The sequence below is a fragment of the Pteronotus mesoamericanus genome, unplaced genomic scaffold (genome assembly GCF_021234165.1).
Source record: "Pteronotus mesoamericanus isolate MK-2021 breed Mesoamerican mustached bat unplaced genomic scaffold, CSHL_Meso_final contig_98, whole genome shotgun sequence".
Taxonomy (NCBI): domain Eukaryota; kingdom Metazoa; phylum Chordata; class Mammalia; order Chiroptera; family Mormoopidae; genus Pteronotus; species Pteronotus mesoamericanus.
In genome coordinates this window covers 8,693,474-8,720,501 of record NW_026555295.1, presented here as the reverse complement: position 1 = coordinate 8,720,501, position 27,028 = coordinate 8,693,474, and the positions used below count along the sequence as shown (strand labels likewise).

Genomic DNA, 27,028 nt, shown 5'->3' with positions numbered 1-27,028 from the left:
CTCCCGGTTGCTGGGTTTATTGGCTGCCATCAATTTTTAGGTGGACCACTCTTCAGAAGTTGGCCTGAGGCTGAGGAAACTGCCTGGCTCAAATTTAAGGCCCCTCCCTAGGGATAACCCACATTCAGTCTAAATGGGCATATAAACTAGGCCCAGTTGCTAAAATCTGTGATAACTCTGAAAGGCATTCTAAGTCCAGAGCATCCTATGGGGTCAGCTGAGGTCTTTGTTGCAACCATATCATAGTTCAACTCCTTCTGCCTAATTCATGCCCCTACAGTTGTTCCCAAATGCAAATTTCCATTTCATAGAAGCTTGGTTCCTTCCCTCATGGAGATTACACTCTTCTGGCAGATGAAGAAACTGAAATCCAGAAAGATTTAAGGATGTAGACAAAAAGGGATTCTTCAAATCCAGTGATAGGAAATGATCTGATCATAAATTCCTAACTGGGCAGGTTGTGCGTGGGGGTAGTTGCACCCATGGCATATAACTTTTTTAGTAATAAGCTTATCTTTGCTTTAAGCAAGCCCTGTCCATTGTTCCTGTGCATCTAGGTTAACACACCTTTTGAAATGCCAGAGTAATCCTCTTTTCCAGACCATTCTGAGGTGTAACTACCCTCAAGAGAGCACATAATCTCATTAACTGTCCTATAATACTATCCATCCCTGCCTGGCTTTCTCCTACCTTCAAGTAATCTTCTTTACATTCCCTCCTTAATTCCAATTACATGGAAGAAACTGCAAACTGTCATTCTCTCAAGTATTTGAGAACTTGCTTCCTGGCATATGTTATTAGTTTGGTTCAAATAAACTCTTTTTTTTTTTTTTTTTGAAGATTTTATTTTTATTTATTTTTAGAGAGAGGGGAAGAGAGAGAGAAAGAAAGAAACATTGATGTGCAAGAGAAACATTGATTGGCTGCCTCTTGCATGTCCCCAACTGGAGACCTGGCCTGCAACCTAGGCATGTGCCCTGACTGGAAATTGAACCAGCAACCTTTCAGTTTGCAGACCGGTGCTCAATCCACTGATCCACACCAGCCAGGGCTCAGATAAACCCTAATAAAAATTCTCTACAGGTCTGGACATTTCTTACATCAACAAAGACTAGCCCAAGGACACACAGCTGATTCATGGTTGAGCTATGAGAATCTGTTTTTCTGGCATTTAGTACCACTATACCATATGACATTATAATAAAGCATGCTGCATCAGGAAATCACAATCTGCGTTGGGAGTAGCATTAAAGAAATGAGATATCTTTCTAAAATGTTAAATAGAACAATTAATTTCCATGGGACCAGAACCTGTCTTCTTTTAGAGGCATGCTTCCTATTTCCTCTAGACACAGGATCCTAATGGAAGCTGGTTTCTTCTTAACCCAGATTTTTTGCCCACATGGTTGGTTGAGAGGTGGGTATCCATCATGGTAGCCTGGCCATTGTTGACCCAGGGATGGCCACATGACTAAAGCTGGGCCAATCACAACCCTTCCCCAGAGTTCTTAAACTGGAGCTGAGGAAGCACTTTCATCCTAGTCAGAAGAGAAAAGAATATGAGTATAGAAGGATCTAAACTCATCTTGGAAAAATGGACATTTCATCTTCAAGAGAAGATGGGTTGAGAGAAGAGAGACTTCCCTGCAGAGAAATGAGGAAAGGGATACAAAGTCCTGATAGCAATTTGTGTCCCTCTTTTTTTTAAAAAAAAGATTTTATTTATTTACTTAAATAAAAGGAGAAGGAGAGAGGAGAAGGAAGGGAGAAAGAGGGAAACATCAATGTGCGAGAGATACATCAATTGGTTGTCTTTTGCACACCTCTAACCAGGGACCTGGCCCACAACCCAGAAACGTACCCTGACTGGTAATTGAACAGGCGACCTTTTGGTTGACAGGCCAGCGCTCAATCCACTGAGCCATTCTAGCCAGGGCTGTGTCCCTCTTTTAAGACATTGCTAAGACCACTGCCATCCCTGCTTTACCTAAGGCTTGGTTATTTAAGCCAATGAGTGTTCTCTTTTTTTGTTTAAGCCAATGCATTATGGGATTCTATCCTGTTGTGCTACCGTCCTAGCAAATTGATTCCATTTTACCTTGTCATCTGTGTTTTTCATGCCCATTTTTGGGTAGCTTGTATTCCTTAGCATATAATTTTATAATCTGTCTTTTCATTTGCCATTATCATATATTTTTTCCACCATTGACATAATGGCCACAAGTTAATGTACCACAGTCTAACACTTTCCCAAATGTAGAATATTTAATTTATTTTCTATTTTGTTCTTCTAATTACACTAAACATTACAATGACCAACTTGGTGTATATGGCTTTATTCTTCTGTTGAATTAATTTTTTTTTTGAGAGTATGTTTATTAAAGCTGGCACTGTGAAACAAAGGAAGGGCTTAGGGTAGAAGCAACAGGAGAGAGCCTAGGCAGTGTTCTGCTTTGGCTCACTAGACACATTAGGAAAGGTGTGGGCCATGCTGGGTTGCAAGGACTCACTGAGAAGTAAAAGTCACAGTGAAAGTAGTGAGCCAAGGCAGGGCTGCTTTAATTCACTGAAAAGTTTAGGATAGAAGAAGCAACAGGAAAGAGACTAGGTGGTGTTCTTCTTTGGCTCCCTAGAAATACTATAGGAAAGCAGTGAGCCATGGTGGGCTGCTGTTAGCTCACTGAAAAGTCAGAGGAAAGGGGGCCCTGGAGACAGATTTAAGTAGTAAGCCCAGGATCAGCTGCTGCTGCCAGTTGCTCCCCTGGTTGCAAGTCTTGTGGAGACCCTTCAAGTTTAGGAGAGAAAAATAAAGATGCATGCCTAGGAGGGAAGAAAGGAGTGGGTGTGCTCCAGAGAAAGCCCACCCATTGAATTAATTTTTAAGTTAAATTCCTTGCAGTGGGATTGCTGAATCAAAGGTTATAAACACTTGCACAGTTTTTGACACAGTGAATACTTTTTACATTTCAGAAAATGTCTCCTTAGATGTCAAGTTTAAAGGAAATGTCAGAGTCTTTAACGGCGAGAGTCTTGCATCATTCCCTCCTGACCAAGTTTCTGTCTCTTGGCTCTGCTTTCAGGGCCAACTGCTACTTGTTGCTTACCTAAAACACCTGGTGGTGGGAACATTGTGCTGGGTTTTTGCTCCACCCAGGGATGGAACTCCAGGGTGTGGTGTAGCATTCTTACAAAGGAAAGGGAAGGCTGTGAAAGAGACTGGAAGCATCTGGAGGGGCTTTCAAAATACCAAATTCTCCCTACTCACAGCTAGATTCAGAATCTCATTAAGTTGAGTAACCCTCTGGAAGAGATTCTGGTAACAAGCCCTTAATAAATCCTTTTATTATATCCTCCCATAGCACTTTGGGTTTTTCCTTCAAAGCATTTAATATTATTGCAGATGATTAATTATGTAATCCATTGTCCCATTTCTAGGAATTTAACTTAAGAATGAATTTTTAAGAGAGCATTAACTGAAGAATTCAATTAACAGGAGGAAAAAGCATACGGTACATAAATCATACGGTCTATAAGGTGCATGAGTGAGCAGAGGTGCGTGTCCTTTTTGTTTACAATTGTATCCTAAGTACCTAAAACAGTGCCTGACCCCACAGTAGGCAATCCACAAATATTGGTTGAATGAATAAATAAATTAGCATAATAAAAGGAAATTGGTTAACCATGTTTCTTAAATTTTCCGTGACCATGGAACTTTTTTTTCAAATGCAAGTTAACATTCTAAGGGACATACTGGGGAAATGCCAAGTCCACACTTAGGGAAAGGATGAAGAGGAGACCTTGTGTGTTCCACAGGAATTCTGTATTCCTTAGAACTTGCCTGTTGAACTGCTACACTCACTTGGAGCTCAACAGGGAAGAACCCCAGTGATTTGACTGACTCGATGGGAATTTGTTGAAGCAGGTCAATCATCGCAGCATTTTGATAATCAGGTGGAAATTTAATAGTCCTAGTTAATATTCTCTTGAAAATTCATAATTTGTGGATCATTGAGCAGTTTTACAGGCCAGTCCTATCAAATTGTTTTAGAAGACATCTCTAAGATTCTTCTTAGGGAAGTTTATTTGTGAGCATTTTCACAATGCTGACATACATTGGAGTTAAATGAGTCTTCTGCATCTTTTAAAAGATTAACATATCCAAATAGAAAGATTAATGAATTCACAGAGACTTTCTCTGACTGTATAAGTGAGAAATCATTCTGGCTTTTAGTCACTAAGAGTATGAAGAGCTCTAGATTAGGAATCTAGATTATTTGAGGCACTTGATTCTAATTCTAGCTCTGTTTCCAAAGAAACTGGTTGATCTTTAGGAGCCTTTCTGAGCCTCAGGCACCCCTTGCATGAAGTGAGAGAACTGAATTGAAAAGACTGTAATATTCCTTCCAGCTCAGATAGTCAATGGTGCTTATCTGAAAGCACATTTAGTCTCTAGGAATAAGTAGATGTGAACATGAAGAACTGGTTAATAGATTCATTACTGTGGCCTTAGTATAGTCTCCAGGACCATTACAGGGAAGTGGATGCTAAAATACAAAGTTCAAATTTCACAACTTGAATGATGATTGCTCTTCAGCTGAGCAATTCAAAAGGCTCTCACAGAACAGGTTTCAGGAAGGCCCACTTATATTTAATACTGGCTGAGAAGAAAAGTGAAATGTGATGAAAGATACACTGAAATTAACCCAAAGCAGACCTTTTGCTATTTGCAGGTCTATAGTAGGACTACTTTACTTACCAGCTTTGTCCTGTGACCTTATAAGTGTCTCTTGAGCTTCCACACTCGATTTTCCCCTCAGATACATTTCCCCTGTACTGCTTATCTTGTAAAAGTAACTACTGTGTTACAGATGTATGAGCCAAAGCTAATTTTATAAGAAACCTGAGTGAGAAGAAATCAATCTTTCAAGGTCCCAGAAGTCCTGAGATCATAAAGAAAGGGCTAAAGAAGTAGTTTCTGGCTTTTTGCTTTTGATTTCCTTCTTAGTTTCAGTTTTCTTTTTCTGAAACTCCTCAGAACTTCCATGGCATATATAGATGCTCATGAACAAAACAATGACGAATACTATGCTGTTAGAAAGGTCACAGTCCAAGCAGCCAACAGACACTGCCAGCCTGGCTTGTTAGTGGAAATTTACAAATGATAATGGGGCTGTCACTTTTGCTTTAAGAGCTACTCCCACATGGGGACCTGAAACTGTGGAGTCACCCAAACAGCAAAAAGTGGCTAATTCTTTGATTTACTGAAAGGATCCCTATTGATCAAGTTAATTTAAGGTTATTAGTTTATTCTACATATATACTATCACAGTTTGGCAAACATACACACTTACAAGTGGTCAGATTTAATTATTGTTGAGTAACAAAATCATGAGCTGTGCTTATTACTGTAAGCCCAATATTAATGCATGTGCAAGTTTAAAATTCTAAGAATTGTTTTCTGTTTCACTCCTGGTTATGTGATTTTGTGTGTGTTTTGTTATGTAAAATTCAAGTCTAATTACCGTTTTGAAAAGATCTAGGCAAAGGGTCATGACAACAATTCAGCTATTTAGCACAACTCTCTGTAAACAAATCACCAGAGAAAGGCTTAAAGTGAGGTAATAATTCCGGCTCATTGTCAGTGAATAAACACCAGGCATCTATAGACATGTTTAATTAATTCCTGCACTCTCTTCAAATCCAAATTAATACAAAATAGCATTTTCTGACTTGAAGGTAATTGCCCGCATGCCTGAACTATGTATCTCCAACAGATGTATAATTTAAGTGTCAACTGATGCATGGAACAAACAAGACAATAAATATTTTGAAATAAACTTTTATTTCACCAAAAAGGCAAATAAAGTAAAGAATTAAATATGGCAAGGAAGGCAGCAGACACAAGTTGCAACAATACAAGCCAAATAGTGCTGTGCTAGAGGTGTAAACATACTCCCTTCTCAGCACCAAGGAGGGGCAATTTAAACCAGACTGGAGAACAAGCTTCACCAGAAAGAGAAGTGGAAGTGATTCCTGAGTTGTTCTGGGAAGATGAGTAGAAAAATGAAATGTGATGAGTACAATTTTGATTAATAGAGGGGCGGGGAAAGGTATTCCAGTTAGATGAACATCAGAGGTGGAGAAGAGTCCTGGGCGAAGGAGATGTGAACAGGAATGGTAGAGGGCAGGACTGGAATTAGGCTAGGGAATTATTTGAACAGCCTTGAATGTTACCCTTAAAAGTGTGATTCCATCAAAGAAAGATAATTATTTCCCATTTTTGTGTGTTAATTTTTTTAAATTGAAAAATAAATATATAGGCATTATAAAGATGAAATACTATGAAAAACAGTGAAAAGGACTTCGAGAAGTAGGAAGTTAGTCTTTCATAATCCCACTAATCCTGGAGATAACCATAGTTAGGGCAAATGGGTATTTCTAAAATTTTAACAAGTATTGCTAAATTGTCATCCAAAAAGTGTATATGTATTAATATTTTCACAAATAGTGGATGAGGTTGCTTGTTTTCCCTCATATTTGCTGACACTGGGTACTTTGATTCTTTTTCATCTTGGCCAATCTCATAGGAGAAAAATAACATTTCATTTTTGAACATCTTTTCTTTTTTTGTGGCCATTTGATTTCTTCATCCTTATTTTGAAATGTCCCCTCTATCATAACTCATCTGTGCATCCCCAGCACCTAGCACATATAAGGCACTTAATAAATGAAGAAACATAATAGATAGGAATGGATAGTTGCTGCTCTTTTTGAAGAGGAAAATAGTATGATCATATCTGTGTTTTCATACCATAGTTCTGATGGCAGTAGGGAGAAAGGACTTAGAGCAGAAAGCTGCTAAATTCAGAATCGAGTCAGAAAATCATTAAAGTATTCCAAGCAAGAAAATGACAAATGCCTTACCTAAATTAGTGCCAGTGGGGATGAAAATTGGGAATGGTTATGGAACATTGTAAGAATGGAATTAAGAAATCTGGTATCCATTTAAACAGGAAAGAAGATGAAGGATAAAGAGGTGTTAAAGAAAACTGGAGTTTCTAGCTTGGGTGCTTGAGTGAATTTTCATACAGTTAATGGGAATATGGCCCTGGCTGGTGTGGCTCAGTGGACTGAGCACTGGCCTGTGAACCAAAGGGTCACTGGCTCAATTCCCAGTCAGGTCACATGCCTGGGTTGTGGATCAGGTCCCCAGTTGGGGGGAGTGCAAGAGACAGCCACACACTGATGCTTCTCTCCCTTTCTTCCTCCCTTCCCCTCTGTATAAAAATAAACAAATAAGTAAATAAGTAAATAAATAAATAAATAAATAAATAAATAAAATGGGAATATGGAACACATAATGAGGAATAAATTGTTTTCAGAGAGTTCTGAATGAGTCCACTTTATTTATTAAGTGCAGTCTCCCTCCTCCTATGTTTATGACCTTGTTCTCTTTTCCTCTTGCTTCAATTTTGATAGTATTCCATCAGTTTTCCTTATTTTGCATCTGATTTCCAATTTTCCAATGAAGTCCAGTGTCTAAAAGCAAGTTCAAATATCTCCTTTCTTCAACTATACTGTTAATCTAGTTTGTCCTTTATCACCCCCACTGCTTCTACTTTTTTTTTTTACTGCCACTTATCCATGGTTTGATTTATTTACTTATTTAACTAATAGTTACAGAGACCTTTCAATGTACCGAGCATGGTTCTATGTGATGGGGAACATCAGTAAATAAAAGAGACAAAAATCCCTGCTTTATTTGAGCTCACATACTATTCTACTTATTCATTACTTCCTTTTTATCTGCCTCCATCACTGTCCTGGAATTGTTTTTCTGGAAGTTTGACTTCAAGATTGTTAAATCTAAGAGCCATTTCTTGGTTCTTGGTTTCTTTGACCTCTCTGCAGCATCTGAAATTGTTGACAGCTCTCTCTTCCCTTAGCTTAACTATCTCCACATCTTCTCTTTTCTGTTTCCTGGAATGCTTCATTTATTTCTCCTTCTCCCTTTCCATCATTCTTTTCTCCAGTCCTTCCAACTCATGTTTTAAGGACTTACTCTCAGTTATGACATTCTAACTTGCACTGCCATTTCTTGGGTGTTTGTTTTAGCTACATCACTGGTTCCTGAAGTGTGTTCCATGGGAGAGAAGTTCTTTGGGTTTTTAAATAGATGATATGTAAAGAAAGAGTTCTGTGGTTAAACACTTTCGGGAAAATACTGGGCCTCTCAATGGCAGAACATCTTAAAATAATTAACCTGCCAATGAGAATTATGAGTGACCTACAGAAGGAATAATATACAATGTTCCCTTAATGTCTTTGATTATAGAACCATATTTTTGAGTTGCATCTTGCAGGACTTCGGAAAGACATACTTTAGGAAGTACTATTTTAGACCATAAGCTCTTTGAAGGCCAAGACCTTATCTAGCTGTTCATGTATTTCCTAGAGAACTCTGAATAATGTTTTAATACCAGTAGATATTCAACACATTCCAATAGGTAGAGATTATGTTGAGGGCATCCCAAGTGCAAAAATGAAAGGACAAGAAGCCCTGGCTGGGTAGCTTATTTGGTTAGAGCGTCATCCTGATATGCCAAGGTTGCAGGTTCAATCCCTAGACAGGGCACATATAAGAATCAACCAATGAATGTATAAATAGTAAGTGGAACAAGAAATTGATGTTTCTCTCTCTTTTTCTCTTTCCCTCTCTAGTTCTAAAAAAACACAAAACCCTGAATAAATTTAAAAAAAGAAAAGGACAGGAAAGTATGGGTCATGTTTAGGAATAGTGATAAGGAAGAATACTATGAACAATTGTGTGTCAACACATTAGATCACTTAGATGAAATAGATAAATGCCAGGAAAGACACAAACTACCCAAACTAACTCAAGAAGAAATAGAAAATTTGAGTATATCTACAAGTGAATAGATTGAATTAGCAATAAAAATGTTGCCCACAAACAAAACCAAAGGGGAAGAGCTGAGGGAGGGAAGGTGGGAGGGGGCAAGGGAAAGAGGTGGGGGGAAGGCAGAGACAAATGTATTTAAAAAGTAAATAAATTAATTAAAAAAAATTAAAAAAAAAAAAAGAAAAGTCAAGGCCAAGAGGGCTTCACTACTCAATCTACCAAACAGGCACAACAGGTACGATCAAGCCTGATGCTGGAGAAATTCATGTTTTACTCTATCATTAATGAACTGCTAAAGGTTAGGAGAGTTGTTGAATAATATAGGAGCAGGGTCAAATTCCTCCTTCCAAACAGAGTTGCTGTTGAACCACCTGAGTCATTCACACTCCTAAACTTGCGTAAAGCAAGGTTGGCTCTTGATCTCCTAGGCACAGGTTCTACGATATCTACTGCTTGACCGGACACTGAATGTTAACAAATCAAAAGCAGTCATGAATATCCTGATTTCAAGAATCACCAGCAACAAGACTTTAATATCATCCACCTGTCTAGAAATTAGTCTGAAAATAGGTTATGCTGGTACAAAGTGAGCGGCTTACTGCTGCCTCAGGAAATTGGTATCACTTTGGCTAAATCAGGCCAAACTTGCCTTCACAATCTTTTAGTCAAGAACCAAAGCTACTCAGAAAAATGTGACCAAAGTTTGTGTCAAACCATTTCCCAAGATTGTCTCACATATTAGAAACACCAAAATGAGCTTTCTACCTGAGGGGGAACAGAGTTTGCCACTCCCAAATATGAACCTTTTGGGATATTGATTATTTTAAGCTGGTTATATTTAAGGGAAAAAAAGGCTCAGGAAAAACTTTTGATGTGCTTAAAACCATTTTTTTAAAAGATTTTATTTCTTTATTTTTAGAGAGAGGGGAAGGTGGTGGGGGAAGAGAGAGAGAAAGAAACACTGATGTGAGAGAGATGAATCTATTGGTTGCTTCTCTCACACCCCCGGGACCTAACCCACAACCCAGGCATGTGCCCTGACTGGGAATCGAACCAGCGACCTTTCGATTTGCAGGCTGCCTCTCAGTCCACTGAGCCACACCAGCCAGGGTTTACCTAAACAATTTAAATAGAGGACCTGCTCCCAGAAGGGAACTATCTGTACCGCATATGAATATGGATGTAAAATCTTCAACACAGATTTAGCAAACTAAATTCAGAAACTTATAGGAAGAATTATACACTATCACCAAATGGGATTTATCCTAGGAGTTCAATGTTGGTTCAACATCCTAAATGCAATTAATTAATAAATTATTTTATTTACTTATATTAATTTTTTAAATTTATTGATTTGAGAGAGAGATGAGGGGGGAGAGAAAGAGAGAAAGAGAGATCAATTTGTGGTTCCACTTATTTATGTATTCATTGGTTGATTCTTGTATGTGCCCTGACCAAGGATCAAACCCACAACCTTGGCATATCAAGATGATGCTCTAATCAACTGGGCTACCTGACCAGAGCAATACATCATTTTAGTAGAATTAAAAATAAAAATCACATGATCATCTCTTCTATGGACTGAATTAAGTCCACCCCCCTAAATTCATATGTTGAAGGCCTAACCCCCAATGTGATGGTGTTTGAAGACGGGGCCTATAGGAGGTAATTTGGTTTAGATGAGTTCATCAGGGAGGAGCCCTCATGATGGGAGCAGTGCCCTTATAACAAGAGACATCAGAAATTTTGGTCTTTCCCTCTCCACCATGTTAGGATACAGTGAGAGGGTGGGTATATACCAGCCAGGAAGAGAGTTCTCACTAGAACCTACCCATGCTGGCACCCTGGTCTCAGATTTTCAGCCACTAGAACTGTGATAAAATAATTTTCTGTTGTTAATGCCACTCAGGCTATGGTATTTTGTTATGACTGCTCCAGCAGACTAAGCCAATCTCAGTAGACACAGAAAAAGCACTTTACAGAATCCAACATCCTTTAATGAGAAAACACTCAACAAATTAGGTATAGAAGAGAACTCCATCAACTTAAAAAAGGGTATCTACAAAAAAATCCACAGCCTGCATCAGATTTAATGGTAAAAGACTGAATGCTTTTGCCCTGTGATTAGGAATAAGACAAGGATGTCCACTCTCACCACTTCTATTCAACATTATACCGGAGATTCTGGCCAGGGAAACTAAACTTTTTAAAAATTGATTTGAGAGAGAGAGAGAAAGAGAGAGAGAGAACAAGAGAGAAAGAGAAACATCAATTTGTTGTTCCACTTATTTATGCATTCATTGGTTGATTCTTGTATTTCCCCCGACCAGGGGTTGAACCCACAACCTTGGCATATTGGGACAACAGTCTTACCAACTTAGCTACCAGGCTAGGGCTGAATAAAGGTAATTAGTTGAGAAAAAGAAAGTCATCCAGATTAAAAAGGAAGAAATAAAATTATCTCTATTCACAGATAATATAATCTTTTATATATAATATCCTAAGAAATCCACTAAAAACTATTAGAACTAGAAGACAATTTTACAAGGTTATAGGACACAAGATTGATATATAAAAATTAATTGTAGTTTTATATACTTGAAGTGGACAATTAAAAAATGAAATTAAGAAAATAATTCCATTAACAATAGCACCAAAAAGAATGAAATACTTAGGAATAAAGTTAACAAAAGGTCAAAACTTCTACTTTGAAAATGATAAACCATTGTTGCAAGAAATTAAAGGGGGTATAAGGAAATGGAAAATCCAAGTTGTTGGATCAGAAGACTTAATATTATGGAGATGCAATACTCTTGAGACCTACCTATAGATTCAACTCAATCCCTATCAGAACCATCACTGAATTTTTATAGATATTTACAAACTGATTCTGAAATTTATATGGAATTGCAAGGGACTCAGAACAACCAAATTAACCCTTAAAAAGTTGAACAGGTTGGAAACCTCACAGTTCCTGATTTGAAAACTTATTACAAAACAACAGTAATTAAGAGAGTGTGGTACTGGCACAAGGACAGACATACAGATCAATAGAATAGACTTGAGAGTCCGGAAATAAGCTCATACATCCACAGTCAGTTCATTTTTGATAAGAGTACCAAGACCATTCAATGGAAAAGATAGTCTTTTAACAAACCCTGGTACAACTGTATAGCCACAAGTAAAATAATGAAGTTGGACACTTACCTTACACTATACAAAAATGAATTCAAAAGATCTAAATGTCAGAGCTAAAACTATAAAGCTCTTATAGAAAACATAGGAGTAAACCTTCATTATCTTGAATATGGCAAAGGGTTCTTTGAGATTATATGAAAAGCAAAAGCAACAAAAGGAAAAATATTATAGATAAATTAGACTTTATCGAAATTAAAAACTTTTGTATTTCAAAGGAGCCCATATAGATTCTATTTAAAACTCCAGTTTTAGCTGGTTTCCTCTGGTACTGCTCCAGCAGAAAAGGATGGGAATAGGGGAATGGCCACCTCATTATTGCCAGCTGGGTACTGGACTCTCTCAGCCTCTGTTGACACCTGAGTTGAGGGTACTTTTTATTACACGTAGAGATGGGAGTTCCTGCTCTTCACTAGGAATTGTTTTCTATTGCATAAGTTTCAAGCAAAATACATTTTCATAAGGAGATATTGGCCCTGCGTGGGTAGCTCAGTTGGTTAGAGCATCATCCTTATACGCCAAGGTTGCAAGTTACATCCCAGGTCAGGGCACATACAAGAATCAACCAATGAGTGCGTAAATAAATGAAACAACAAATTGATGTTTCTCTTTCTTTTTCTCTTTGTCTCTCTCCCTTCTTCTCCCTCTAAAATCAATAAAAATATTTTTTAAAAAGATATTGAACATCTACTTTATGTAAAATATTGTGCTAATATACTTGGTAAAATGAGGCATGTTACCAACTCACAGTAATGTTTATCTCTAAAACCTCTGACATGCAAAAATATGCCAGGTTTTTTAATTTATAGACCTGCTTATTAACTTGATGCTCTTCTTTTAGTAATCTTGTCTGTTTCCACATGGTGTTTTTTTTAATTTTCTTTTTTTCAAAAATTTTATTGAATTTATTGGGATGACATTGGTTAATAAAATTAAATAGGTTTCAAGCATACAATTCTATAATACATCATCTGTATTGTATTGTGTGTTTACCACCCTAAGTCAAGTCTCATTCCATCACTATTTATTGTCCCTTTACCCTCTTCTACTTCCCTCTGCCCCCCTTTCCCTCTGGTAATCACCATACTGTTGTTTGTATCTTGTTTACTTTCTATAGGAGTACCTGTCTTGTTTTAAATATTTCATTAATATATGACTCCACTTATACAATTGCCAATGGAAGATATTTAAATAATCTATTTAAATAGTAGTTGTACAACTGAGTTTTCCAAGAAGATTTCCTAAATTGCTTCATAGATAAATTCAAAGGACTTATTTTGTTCCTCCCAAATACTAGGCAGATACTGAATAGAAAGCATATTATTCAGCTTCTCAAAACTCCAAACTGTGGTCCTGGCTGGCTTGGCTCAGTAGATTGAGTGCTGGCCTGCAAATTAAAGTGTTGCTGGTTCAATTCCCAGTCAGGACACATGCCTGGGTTCTGGGCCAGGTCCCCAATAAGGGGCTTGTGAGAGGCAACCACACATTGATGTTTCTCTTCCTCTCTTTCTCTCTCCTTCCTCATCTCTAAAAATAAATAAATAAAATATTTTACTTTAAAAAATCCTTTCTTTAAACAAACAAACAAACAAAAAAACACCCCTCCAAACTGTGAGATTGATAATTTGTTTTCCTAATTGCAAGTTAGGAAGGTCTCAAAGACACTAATTCTTATAGCTCTGGAAAGCATCTTTTTTTTTTTTGTTAAAATGACGTTAAAATTGTTTTTCCTTTTTACACAAAGCTGTGTTTATACATTATAGAACAATCGGAAAATACTGACAAGTAAAAATGTTGTGAAGACATTTATTTATAATTCTACCAACCCAGATACTAAATATCTTTTGTTTAATAGTCTCAAGATCCATCCATGTTGTCACAAATGACAGTATGTCATCTTTTCTCACGGCTGAGTAGTATTCTATGGTATGTATATGCCACATCTTTATCCAATCCTCTAACAAAGGACACTTTGGTTGTCTCCATGTGTTGGCCACTGTGAATAATGCTGCAATGAATATAGGGGTGCATATGTCTTTGTGAATAAATGTTTTTGAGTTTTTTGGGTAGATACTCAGGAGAGGGATTGCTGGGTCATAAGGTAACTCTATTCATTTTTTGAGGAACCACCACACTGTTTTCCATAATGGCTGTACCAGTTACATTTTCACCAGCAGTAAATGAGGGTTCCTTTTCCTTCACAACCTCTTCAACAATTCTTATTACCTGTCTTGTTGATAATAGCCATTCTAACAGGTATGAGGTGGTATCTCATTATAGTTTTGCTTTGCATTTCCCTAATAGCTAGTGAAGTTGAACATCTTTTTATATATATGTTGGCCATTTGTATGCCTTCTTGGAAGAGGTGTCTGTTCAGGTCCTCTGCCCATTTCTTTTTTTAATATATATTTTATTGATTATGCTATTACAGTTGTCCCATTTTTTTCCCTCCCTTTAATTCCCCTCCACCCTGCACCCCACGTCCTACCAGCATTCTGTGTCCTTTTAGTTCATGTCCATGGGTCATACATATAAGTTCTTTAGCTTCTCAATTTCCTATACTATTCTTAACTTCCCCCTATTTTGTACCTACTATTTATGGTTCTTATTCCCTGTACCCTTTTCCCATTCTCCCCCTGCCCCTTCCTCTCTGATCTCCATTTCTGCTATTCTGTTCCTGTTCTGGTTGTTTGCTTAGTTTGTTTTTGTTTTTGGGTTCAGTTGTTGATAGCTGTGAGTTTGTTAACATTTTACTATTCATAGTTTCTGATATGAAACTCCCAGATAAGGAGGCACTTCATCTGCCCTTCTGCTCTAAATGATAGCTTTGCTAGATAGAGTAATCTTGGATGTAGGTCCTTGCCTTTCATAACTTTGAATACTTCTCTTCAGCCCCTTCTTACCTGAAAAGTTTCTTTTGAGAAATTAGCTGATAGTCTTATGGGAACTCCTTTGTAGGTAACTGTGTCCTTTTCTCTTGCTGCTTTTAAGATTCTCTCCTTGTCTTTAATCTTGGGTAACTTAATTATGATGTGTCTTGGTGTGTGCTTCTTTGGGTCCAACTTCTTTGGGACTCTGAGCTTCCTGGGTCTCCTGGAAGTCTAGTTCCTTCACCAGACTGGGGAAGTTCTCCATTATTTTTTCAAAGAAGTTTTCAATTTCTTGCTCTTCCTCTTCTTCTTCTGGCACCCCTCTGATTCAGATGTTGGAACGTTTAAAGTTGTCCCAGAGGGTCCTAAGCTTTTCTTCATTTTTTTGAATTCTTGTTTCTTCATTCTGTTCTGGTTCAATGTTCATCTCTTCCTTCCATTTCAAATTGTTTATTTGAGTCCTGGGTTCCTCCTCTTTACTGTTGGTTCCCTGTAAATTTTTCTTTACTTCACTTTGCATAGCCTTCACTTTTTCCTTCATTTTGCAACCATACTCAACCAATTCAGTGAGTATCCTGATTACTAGTGTTTTGAACTGTGCATCTGGTAGCTTGGCTATCTCTTCATCACTTAGTTCTATTTTTGGAGCTTTGATCTGTTCTTTCATTTGAGCCATATATATATATATATTTTTTTTTTGGTCTCAGGGCACCTGTTACGTTGGAAGGGGCAGAGCCTTAGGTATTCACCAGGATGGGACAACCCAGAGGGATGGGTCTGAGAGGAAACAATGCCACTTGCTTCGCTCCCCACCTGCTTCAGTCACTTCCCCTGCTACCCACAAGCAAATTGGGTCCTTTTAGTGCTTTTTCCTGGGTGAGTGGGTTTGTGAATGTTCTAGGACCCTGTGGGTCTCTCCAATGAACTCTCCTGTGAGCCTGGGGCTTTTTCCCACTGCCACAACCTCCACAGGTTTTTACAAGCCAGAGGTTTTGAGGCTTCTTTTTCCAGCACTGGAACCCTGGATTGTGAAGTCTGTCTCGCTCTCCAGCTGTTCCACATGGTTTATCTGCACACAAATATGGGACCACCCAGTCAGCCAGCCGCTGCCTTACTGTGCGTCCTTTCTGCCCCAGCTGCCCATGTCCGCCCCTCCTATAGGTCTGGATGAATGTTTCTTTTTTAGCTCTTTGATTGTCAGACTTCCATACAGTTTGATTTTCTGGAAGTTCTGGTTATTTTTTGTTTTTAAATTTGTTTTTGTCCTTCTCTTGGTTGTGCAAGGATGCAAAGTGTATCTACCTATGCCTCCATCTTGGCTGAAAGTCTGATATTTAATATCTTGACATCAAGGTATAGCCTTCCAGGCCTTTTCCTAGGATATATTTAAATATATATGCTGAAAGTTCTAGTAGAAAACACCCTCAGTTATGACACTTGTGCAACATTTAGCACAGGGTTTGGGGCTCTTAGTCTTTTTGAAAAGAAGGAAATGTTATTATACATAGCATTTGTTTTGGAGCTTGTGTTAATATTATGTTAACATTTTAGGTTTATGTAGGTGTAAGCTTTTATATTTAATTGATTTTATGCTGTTTTACCTTGGTAGAAATAGACTTTCAACCACAGGGAACATTTGGACAACTAGAGGGTGAGAATGAAAGAAAGGAGAAAGCAGAGCAAGACTAGTTGATTTCTAAAGTAGTCATTGTTTGGGATTATTTCTGGATTCCAGGCATAAACACTAATATCCCATTCTATTAGTTATGAATCAAGAAATTGAGTTTTTTTAACCCCTCTAAGAATTTTTTCTTTTTAAGAAGTAGCATTTATTATTTTCCTGACTATAAAAAATAATGCGCATTACAGGAAATATGAAAAAAATTATACAGAAAATTTAAATAGCCTATAATCTTACTATTCAGAAATAACCACAGTTAATATTTTTATATACTTGTTTCTAGTATTTTCTAAAAGATTTTATTTATTTATTTTTAGAGAGGAGAAGGGAAAGAGGAAGAGAGGAGAGAAACATCAATGTGTAGTTGCCTCTCGTGTGCACGCTGCCGGGGGGCTGGCCTGCAACCCAGGCATGTACTCTAGACTGGGAATTGAAACCATGACCCTTTGGTTCACAGGCTGGCACTGATTCCACTGAGCCATGCCAACCAGGACTCTAGTCTTTTTTCTATGCATATAGATAAATTTTTACAAAGTTGGAGTGATACTCTATATGACCAAAGGAACTCGAAATGCATTTAAAAATTTCCATATATTTTAAGTGATCATATTTTAAAATAAATTGATATAACAATTTACTTAAATACTTTACTATTGTTGTTTTAGATTAGATTTTCCAATCTTTGTCATTTTAAATGACATTGCAGTGAACATCTTATATATATATATAAATCTTTGGTTGAATTTTTATTTTCTTTGGGTATTTCTAAGAGGGTAATTATTAGATCAAAGGTCATAAACTTTTTAAAAAGATTTATTTTTTATTTTTTTAGAGGGAGGGGAAGTGGGGGAAAGAGGGTGAGAAACATCAATGATGCTTCTTCCACGCACCCCTGACCAGGACTGAATCTGCAACCCAGGCACGTGACCTCTCAGGGAATCCAACCACCAGTAACCATTGCCTTGCAGGATGATGCCCAACGAACTGAGCCACAATGGCCAGCCTAGGTCATAAACCTTTTTTAAGGTTCTCAATATATCTTGCCAAAATGTACTTTAAGAATCTGAAGTATACTTTTGAAACTGTATCTCAGTTTTTATCGTGCCAAGGGAGAAACTCAAGGTGATGTACTACACTTACATGAAAAATAACATGCATTTGCTATTGATAACACAACTATGTATTAAAGTTTCACCCATGATATGTCAAGATTTCCACTGAAAAAATATTCTCTTGGAAAACTTAAGACTGTGCAGAATTTCTAACAGTGAAATCTCATTGGCCATAGCCTATTCTGGACCTTGCGGAGTTTGTCATTATTAGAGCTATTAAAATGACCAATATAGACATACCAGTATTGGATAAGGAAAGCAACTATCAGTTTAAGCATTCAAAGAAAGCCAGTTTTGGCACTTGTGAAAAGAACTGAACTTATTTTGTATCCTGTTTTAACATGTGTTTGAGCGACCATGATTGTTCAGAATACACAACTCACAAAATGTTTGATTTATAAATTGTAATTAAAGCTTTAAATCCAAAACGTTTCAACACTGGTAAAACTTCAAAATGAAACACCATACAATGAATCAATACATTCTTTTTAAAAACAGACACAGACTTCAAACACAAAAGCATTAACAACTGATTTCTGGCTTGTTTTGACAAACTGTCCAAATAAACTTAATCATGTAATTTCTGCTGCACAGCTTATAATCACAATGCTTAGTAGAATACACACTGTATTATACACATAAAATATGATTTTAACACATGCTTCTCACAAAAGTATCTAACTTTTTAATGCCTTGTACTTCTAAAATATTTTTGTTAGGTCTGATAATCATGTATTTCAGATGTCTTTTCCAATTTTCACTTGGTTGATTTCCACTACACTACAGACTTACATGTTCCTTACCCATAATAGCATCCTGGTTGATATTTCTATACATCTGTATCTGAGGTTTGGGGAAGTCATTTAGGTGGCTTAGGTTATGGTGTTACCAATCTTTCAATGTGTGTATTAACATATTTATATCGCCTTCACTTCTCATGTGTCAAATCATTATAATGCTGCTTTGATGAATTTTATCATAAAAACATCTTATTCACTCGGCATCATTTTAAATGTTTAACTTTACTGGGACATAATTTAGATAAAATGTACCCATCGAAACTGCACAGCATGATGCACTTAGATAAATGTATACAACCCATATTCTGTATGTTTTTTAAAGGGAATCTGAGTTCAATCTTAAACTGGTCACTTACTAGCCATGTGACCTAAGGTTAGTTAATTAGAAAGCCTTGATTCTTCTCTGTTATATGAGAGAGGGTAATTGTGATCACAGAGTTGTGAAGGTTCGGTGAAATAATGAACAGCTTGTCCAGCATACAGCCCGTTCTCAATTCACTTTTTAATATTAGGTAGGATAAAATATAAACTTCATATTTCTAAATTTCTACCTGGGGCTCCTCAAATAGAAATCAATTAACTCATCATTTCTTCCTTTAATGTTTTCATACTTTGATGGTGAGATTCTAGCCATTTAACTGACAGTGAATTTGCCTCAAACTTTTTTAGTACTCTCACATCCTTGCTCCCTGATTTTTCTTCGGTTATGTACTTCCTAATTCAGGTCCATGCTTCTCCTTTCCATAATCTCTTTACCTACACCCCTTCCTATCTCTTCCACTTGGGTGGAGCTGCTGACCCAGGAGGAACTGTCCAAACGGATAGTCAGGATCCTCCTGGACAGGTTCTCACCACAGAGATGCTTCTGGAAGGAGACTCAACCCTGGACGCGGGATTCCCAGGCCTGGACAGGGCCCTAAGTGGGCCCAGTCTTAGTCAAGTCTCTGGGATTCAGCGGTGCGGAGAAAAGAGAAGAAACAGAAAGAACAGGCTGGGTTGGGAAGACAAGGCGGGAGAGAAGGAGAAGAGAAACTGCACTCCTGGAGGTTCCACTCGATGAGCCAGGCAGAGCCTCTGGGGTTCTAGACCCTCAGAGGGCGTGGCTTCAGGGGCCCGAGATGCAGGGACTGGGCGGGGCCTCATGGAGGCAGAGACTCAGGGAGAGAGGGAGAGGGAGGTTGTCTGGCAGCAGGTGTTCCCCAAGATGGGCAGTGGGGCGGTACTAGTCTGCGCGGGTAGGAACGGAGACCTGTACTCCAGAGAAGGCAAATGCTTTTAAGAGGATTACCAGTACGCGAACTCGCGGATCTTCCCATCCTCTCACACAGCCTAGGTGACCAATGCGAGTCGCCAGCCTGAAAGGGGGGCAATCAGGGTGGCTTCTTTTTCACTTTTACTATCTTGCCCGGGCCGCAGACTTGGAGGGGTGCCAGCCCCCGTAACCACAGCAGGCAGCGGGGAAGGGGCAGTGGTTTGGGGGTTAGGTGGTCTGCCCGGCTGCACCATCCCAAACACTACCCCACCCTGAAATTTCCATTTTATGCTGAACTATTGAAGCAGTCCAGCATAAAATGAATTTCTTCCTTCCTCCCAAATGTTAGTGTGGCATGGCTCCACACTCAACTCCCTGCAAATGATTTCACGTCTTCAGAGAATTCAGTTTTTCTAGTTTTGTGACACTTAACTGAATTCCTCTGCTTTCAGTTCAACTTAAGTCTCGATTTGTATCATTTACCCCAATGCTAGACAAAGCATTAAAGGGCTGAAGGACAGTAAGCTTTTTAAGGAAAGAAAAAAAAATTATAATTGTCAATGCAAAGCATACTACAACTTCCACAACTGCAAAATGTTTGGCATAATCAACCAAATTATGTGCTAGAGCCTAGGAAAAAACGTATAACACACACTCTAAGATAAAAGAGGACAGATAGGAAACCAACTATAATTCAGTGTTATGCATTTAATGATAAAAGCATGTGCTAGGTACAAAAGTAGCATAACTGAAGGAATAACTATTTCTAGGGTATATAAGGATGGGGGCCTTAAAAAAGGTTTCACACAGGAATGATGCCTGAGTGATATTTGAAGCATAAGCAGGAATGTTTTTAAAAACTTACAAGGTAGATATTAAGAAATGACTACAAAATGCGGATTGAGAGCACAGAGAATAAAATAAAATAGAAAAAGGTGTAGAATTCTATTATTTTTAAATTGTCAGCAAAGAGATTAGTTGAAAAATGGGTGAGGGGGTAGAGAATGCCTTTAACTGCACTATTACAGAAATAAAATAACTGTCCTCCATAATTCCCACTCCAGGAAAGACCAGTGTTGTTATATTGCTGCATATTCTTCCAGGTTATGTATTCATAACTGATAGTGTTTTCTATAGAAATGGAATCTCCATACACTGGAAGTGGTAAAGCAGAATGGTTGAGTGCGCTGTCTTTGGCAGTCTTGTGTTCCCTGGGCTGGAATAGAGGAACCACCACTTTCCAGTTTTATTACTTTGGGAAGTTATTTATCTTCAGCTTAGTTTCCTCCTTTGCAAAATAGGTCTATAACTGTCAATAGTCAGTTGAGATTTTTAAATGTGAGAGGCAATTTTTGTGCATGAAAAGGAACCCATCAAGCTGTTTGCTGTTTAATTGATATTTAATTCATTAGGATTATAAATTTTAAGGCTAGTTGTTCCATAGTATATTTAAACACAAATCTCAAATTCATTTATAAGTCTATCAATTTTATGTTAAAAATAAAACATTTTCACTTATTTAGTGCTCAGTGAACTTATTAATTTGACATATTAAACTTTCCATTTAAACACTATCTATAAATGTCATAGAATTTTCTTAAGGATTACATATTGAAGTCACAAAAACATAAAATCAAATTCTTACATATTTGTACACTGTTTATAAAATTCATTTATTAAATTTCTTTTATGTCAAATTCACACACTGCTGTATCTGATTTTCTCAGGTACTTCAAACCTCTAAAAAGACATATTATACTCTGTATATTACCTTGGCTCATTTTTCTACCCAGTCCTGAGTCCTTACAAAGTATTCCTGTAAGAGTTTTCCTGTGCATTGAACAGGCATTGGTTAAGAGTGTGGGCTCCCAGCCAGCTTGCTCTGCAACTAGCTGGCTGTGTGACCTTGGTTAAGTCATGTATCATTTTGTGCCTCTTTTATCATCTGAAAATGAGGGTAGCAATAGTACACATTTCAGAGTAGTTGTGAGCCTGACCTGAGTTAGTGCATGGAAAGCACTTAAAACAGCGCCTGGCAAGTGGTAAGCCTTCAACAAATGTTATGGTGCTAGTGTAAATGTAGTATATCAAATTCTCTTAGGCATTTGTGCAGCATAAAAATCAAACCTACACATTAAATCAAATTTACTTAAGTGTTTAAATATCTACTGCATCCCTGAATGGTCAAATCCTAAATATTTCAATTAAAAATCAGTCTAATGTCAGATTTTTTCCAACCTGTGAGATTCTCTAAAACATTTCAAGTATCTTAAATACGGAGCACAATACACAAACAGCACAAAGTTAAAAGTTTGTTACTAAATCTTGTAAGTATAAAATGTAGTATACATCTTGTCATTAAAATAATATTAATTTTTCCCTGGCCGGGTAGTTCTCAATTGGTTAGAGTGTTGGCCCAATAAACCAAGGTTGGGGGTTTGATCTCTGATCAGAGCACATATGAGAAGCAACCAATGAATGCATAAATAAGTGGAACAACAAATTGATGTTTCTCTCTCAGATCAATAAATAAAAATTAAAAATAACAATTTCTCTGCTTTTTCAAAATAAAAACCTGAGGGAAATTAAGGTATATGTATAAAAATATTGATTTCTTCATCATGTGTATGTTATTTTAGGTTGCAGTCATTACCCAATGACATCCAATGAAGGGGAACAGATTTATTTTGGCACTGTTAATCTGATGTTATGTCAGATTCACAATTGTCAGTTAAAGACTGAGATTGGGGTTATGATTTTGGGTTATTGGTCAAAGATTCCAGGTGGGGACTGGATGGTAGAGGAGGAAAGAGTGCACCTTTTGGGGATTCCACGTGGTTTGTCAATTACTAGGCTGAGGCCCTTGTAACAAATGGGAGCTGCCTGCCATATAGTGGGAACTTAAAACATTTCTTATGGGATTTATTTTTACAGCCTAAGGCATTGCCTATCCCTTAAGAATCTTACAAGTTTTATCTTTGCCTAATTTTTATGGTAACTACTTTTAACTTTTCCCTGCTTGATATGAAAGGATGGAATTCTGTACCTTCCCACTGGAAAGTTCATCTAATTTCTTTGCTTATTAAAGTTAAATTCCTTATTTCTTTTATATTTACCTTCTTATCTGTCTAACAAACAGATTAATGCCATAGTCCTACATCAAAAAATAAGCCTTAAATGAAATTTTGTAAATCACAATGTCTGGTATATAGTTCATATTCACTAAATGTTAACTATTATTATTATTAAGTGGTTACTTTTTCAGCTTTTTTTCTTTAAACAGTTTCACATGCTTTAGATATTTTATTAAAATGCAAAAGAACAGTTGTCCTTCACTCAAAACTCAAACTTGCACTACTTTATGGTAGTTTGTTTTAACCTAGTGACTTATAAAAAACACAAATTTATTATTTTACAGTTCTGGAAGTCAGAAATCTAAAATAGTCTCACTGGATTAAGATCAAGGTGTCAGCAGTGTGCTGCATTCCTTGCTAAAGGCTCTCAGGAGAATCCATTTCCTTGCCTTTTCCAGCTTCTAAAGGCCACCTCCATTCCTAGGCTCATGGTCTCTTCCTTCAGCAACAGTATCACTCTGACCTGTGCTTCTATCCACATATGTTCCACTCTGACTCTACTGCCTCCCTTTTTCACTTTGAAGACCCTTGTAATTACACTGGGCTCACCTGCATAGTCCAGAATAATTTCCCCATCTCAAGACCCTTAACTTAATCACTTGGGCAAAGTCCCTTTTTCCATGTAAGGTAACATATTCACAAATTTCAGGAATTAGGAAGTAGACATCTTTGGGCAGCCCTTAGTCTGCCTGCCACAGATTCTATTCCTGAATTACTGATGATGAAACCAAAGCTGGTATTATATATCAGCAAAGAGATGAAAAAGGATTCTTATTTCACTGTCCTTTAAATAGACCTTGGCCACATGCTGACAGCATTGACTATTTGTTTGACCCTTTGACTATTTGTTTCCTTAGAACTAGGCAAATTTTTAAATCTAAATGGTTCTGAATACCTTCCAAGTATTCAGCAATTTTATACTATATAGAATATTTTACATTATATAATATTTTATAAATGCGTATTCATATTTATAGATATCAACTTGCATATCCAGAATATGGCAACATGTTCCCAAGCCGCTAAAACTTAGGAAGTGTATACGCACGTGCGCGCACGCGCACACACACACACACACACACACATACACACACACAAAGCTGTTCTGAGAAGCCAAAAGAGCTGACAGGAAGGTAGTAAGACTCTTTGTGTTTCATTCATGAGAAAACTTTAGACTTACACACCACTTGACATGCAGTTGTTTTTTTTTTTTAAGAAAAATATGGAACACTTCACAAATTTGCATGTCATCCTTGTTCAGGGGCCAGGCTAATCTTCTCTGTATTGTTCCAATTTTAGTATATGTGCTGCCAAAGCGAGCATATCATATAGTTCTAACAAACTTAGTTATTTAATTTCCAATTCTTTAGTATTATATATGTGCTGCTGAAGCAAGCACAACATATAGTTCTAACAAGCTTAGTTATTTAATTTACAATCCCTGGCTGACTTGAAGTAGAAAATTAGAGGGCAAGAAGGAAAGCTCTAGGCAGGTAAATTGACAGACCTAAGGAAACTTGAGGAAACACATCTCAGTCAATAATGTGCCTTGTTTATATGATATATTCAAATTAAATAAAATTATACTGAATTTGTACATTCAAGTCAAGAAAGGAAGGTGAGAAATAAGAGGTGTTTTAAATAGAATCTATTAATTCTCAAACCTTTGGCCAGTCACTACCATTCTGGGCTTTAAATTCTTCATTAAAAAAAAAACAAGACAAACTATTTGAGGTCCAGACTTCAGTATACTCTAGAACTCTATGGTTTCAGGTGACAACAATAGCTTGTTAAGAAGGAGACAATCAGTAGTGCTATGGGGGTGGGGTGTGGCGGATGGGGGAGGTGGAAGAGGATTTGGGGGCATAGGGTAATGCTAAAAATACAATGAAATAAAAAAATAATTTAAAAAAATAAAAAATAAGTGCTTTGTGGTATGTACTATTATTTTTTTACATTTACTACTATGACAACCACTATTATGAACCTAACATTTTGCCAGCATTTAAATACTTCAGTTGTCTGAGACAATTAAGAGTGAGGCAGGCAGAACGATGTGCTTCAACAGTGTCAAAGGCATTACTTTTTCATAGCCAGAGCAATCACTAATATTTATGTACTTTAACCAGCAATTAATGAACAACTACTATGTGCCAGGCATGGTGTTAGAAGCTAAGTCATCATGAGAAATTATTTTCACATGTTTCAGGAAACAGGGGAAGAGCAGTAACTAAATAAAAACTTTTAAAAAATGTAAATGATTTGGTCCAGGAATTCTTCCCCCAAGCTGTCCAACAGAAAATTTCATGCAAGTCCTCAAAGATATCTGTTCAAAGATGTTTATTGATGCATTGTTTGTAATAGTAATACACTGGAAATGATCTAACTGTCCATCAATAGAACAAGAGAGACTTATATAAGAGGCCTATCCAGAAAAAGTCCAGCCATTGTTAATATAACAACAACGGTTTGTGCAACATCAGTGTAACCTGGCAGCCAAGGAGAGTGGACTGAATGCACATGTGTGAACAATGACAACCTCACTGTGCTAGTCAGTGGGGGCAGTAGACATCGTTGAGTGAGAATGTACACTGTGTGGTCATCACATTCAAAATGACTGAGTGAGTAGAGCAACAAATCTGCATCATATGTTGCATTAAGCTTGAATATTCCTCTGAAGAAACTATGTGGATGATTCAGAAGGCTGCAGCTATGGGCAACTGGTGATTGGCAGCTTAATTACAACAATGCATCTGCTCATGCATTATGTCTCCTTCAGGGTCTTTCAGAAAAACATCAAATGATCCAGCAGACTCAACATCCTCTACAGCCCAGATTTGGCACCCTGCAACTTTTGACTTTTCCCAAAGGTAAAATAACCTTTGAAAGGGAAGAGATTTCAGACCTTCGATGACATTCAGGAAAACACGATGGGGCAGCTGATGGCAATTGGGAGAACTGTGTGAGGTCCCAAGGTGCCTGCTTTGAAGGGGACTGAGGCATCATTGTCCTACACACAATTTTTCTTGTATCTTCTTCAATAAATGTCTCTATTTTTCATATTACATGGCTGGATACCTTCTGGACAGACCTTGTATACCAGCATGAACAGATGCCCAACATATAGTGCTAGATGACAAAAGAAAGTTATCAGTGTTTTTTTGTTCCTGTATATATATACATATATATGTATATATATATGTATATATATACATACATATATATGTATATATATATGTATATATATACATATATATGTATAAATGTCTCAAGGATATATAGCAAAGTATTAATAAGAGGCAAGATTATGCAGATTTTTTCTTTCTACATTTTTTATAATGTTCACATAAAAAATAAACACATCACACAAAAAGAACAGCAAACGTAAAACAAATAGAATAATACAAAATAAAAGGAAGTAAATAAGTTTTAGCAATATTTTTATGTGGAAGTATCAAAACTTTTATTTATTTAAAACATGTTTTACAAGAATTTGGAATAAATAGCTAAGTTGTTTCACATGCAATTTGCTGAGTAGCTTAAAGCTGTGAACTTGCATTCAGTTACTCCTGTCTTCATTCTGGTTGGTTTTGAGCTTTCAATAGAGCTTTTCACTAGACCCTGCTCTTTAAGAGACCTGTATTCAGAACATATGATAATAGAGAGCATACGTATGCCAATTTGTTTACTGCGAGTTTCTTAGAGGAAATCATGTGCATCTGTCTGTTTACTTTTCCTTGGAACCTAGAAGGTCACCTCTAAAAATATTCTTGCTCAGTGTCAGAGCTTCTGTGACACAGAGGTACATGCCTCACATGCTCTCTGCAGTTAGCGCCTTATTCCAGGCATATCCAGTTCCCTAAAGGACTCAGACCAGAGAAGCGGGGAGCGGGGGGATGGGGGGAACAGCTGCCAGCTAAACAGTCCAGCTCTTGATTCATTTAATATTGGATACAAAGACAGTCCTTTAAAAAACAGTGCATACCTCTTTTCATGGCTACCACTCTAGACTAGCAATGTTGAATTTTTAAATGCTTGTTGGCTAAATATTTCTTCTTTTGTGC

General features: G+C 37.3%; 1 non-coding gene across 1 annotated transcript; it reads right to left on the bottom strand.

The window, feature by feature from the left end:
• Positions 1 to 24,180: 24,180 nt before the first annotated feature.
• On the bottom strand, positions 24,181 to 24,287 carry LOC129081405 (U6 spliceosomal RNA). The gene has a single exon (XR_008530304.1). It is a non-coding gene; the product is annotated as a U6 spliceosomal RNA (small nuclear RNA).
• Positions 24,288 to 27,028: the final 2,741 nt, after the last annotated feature.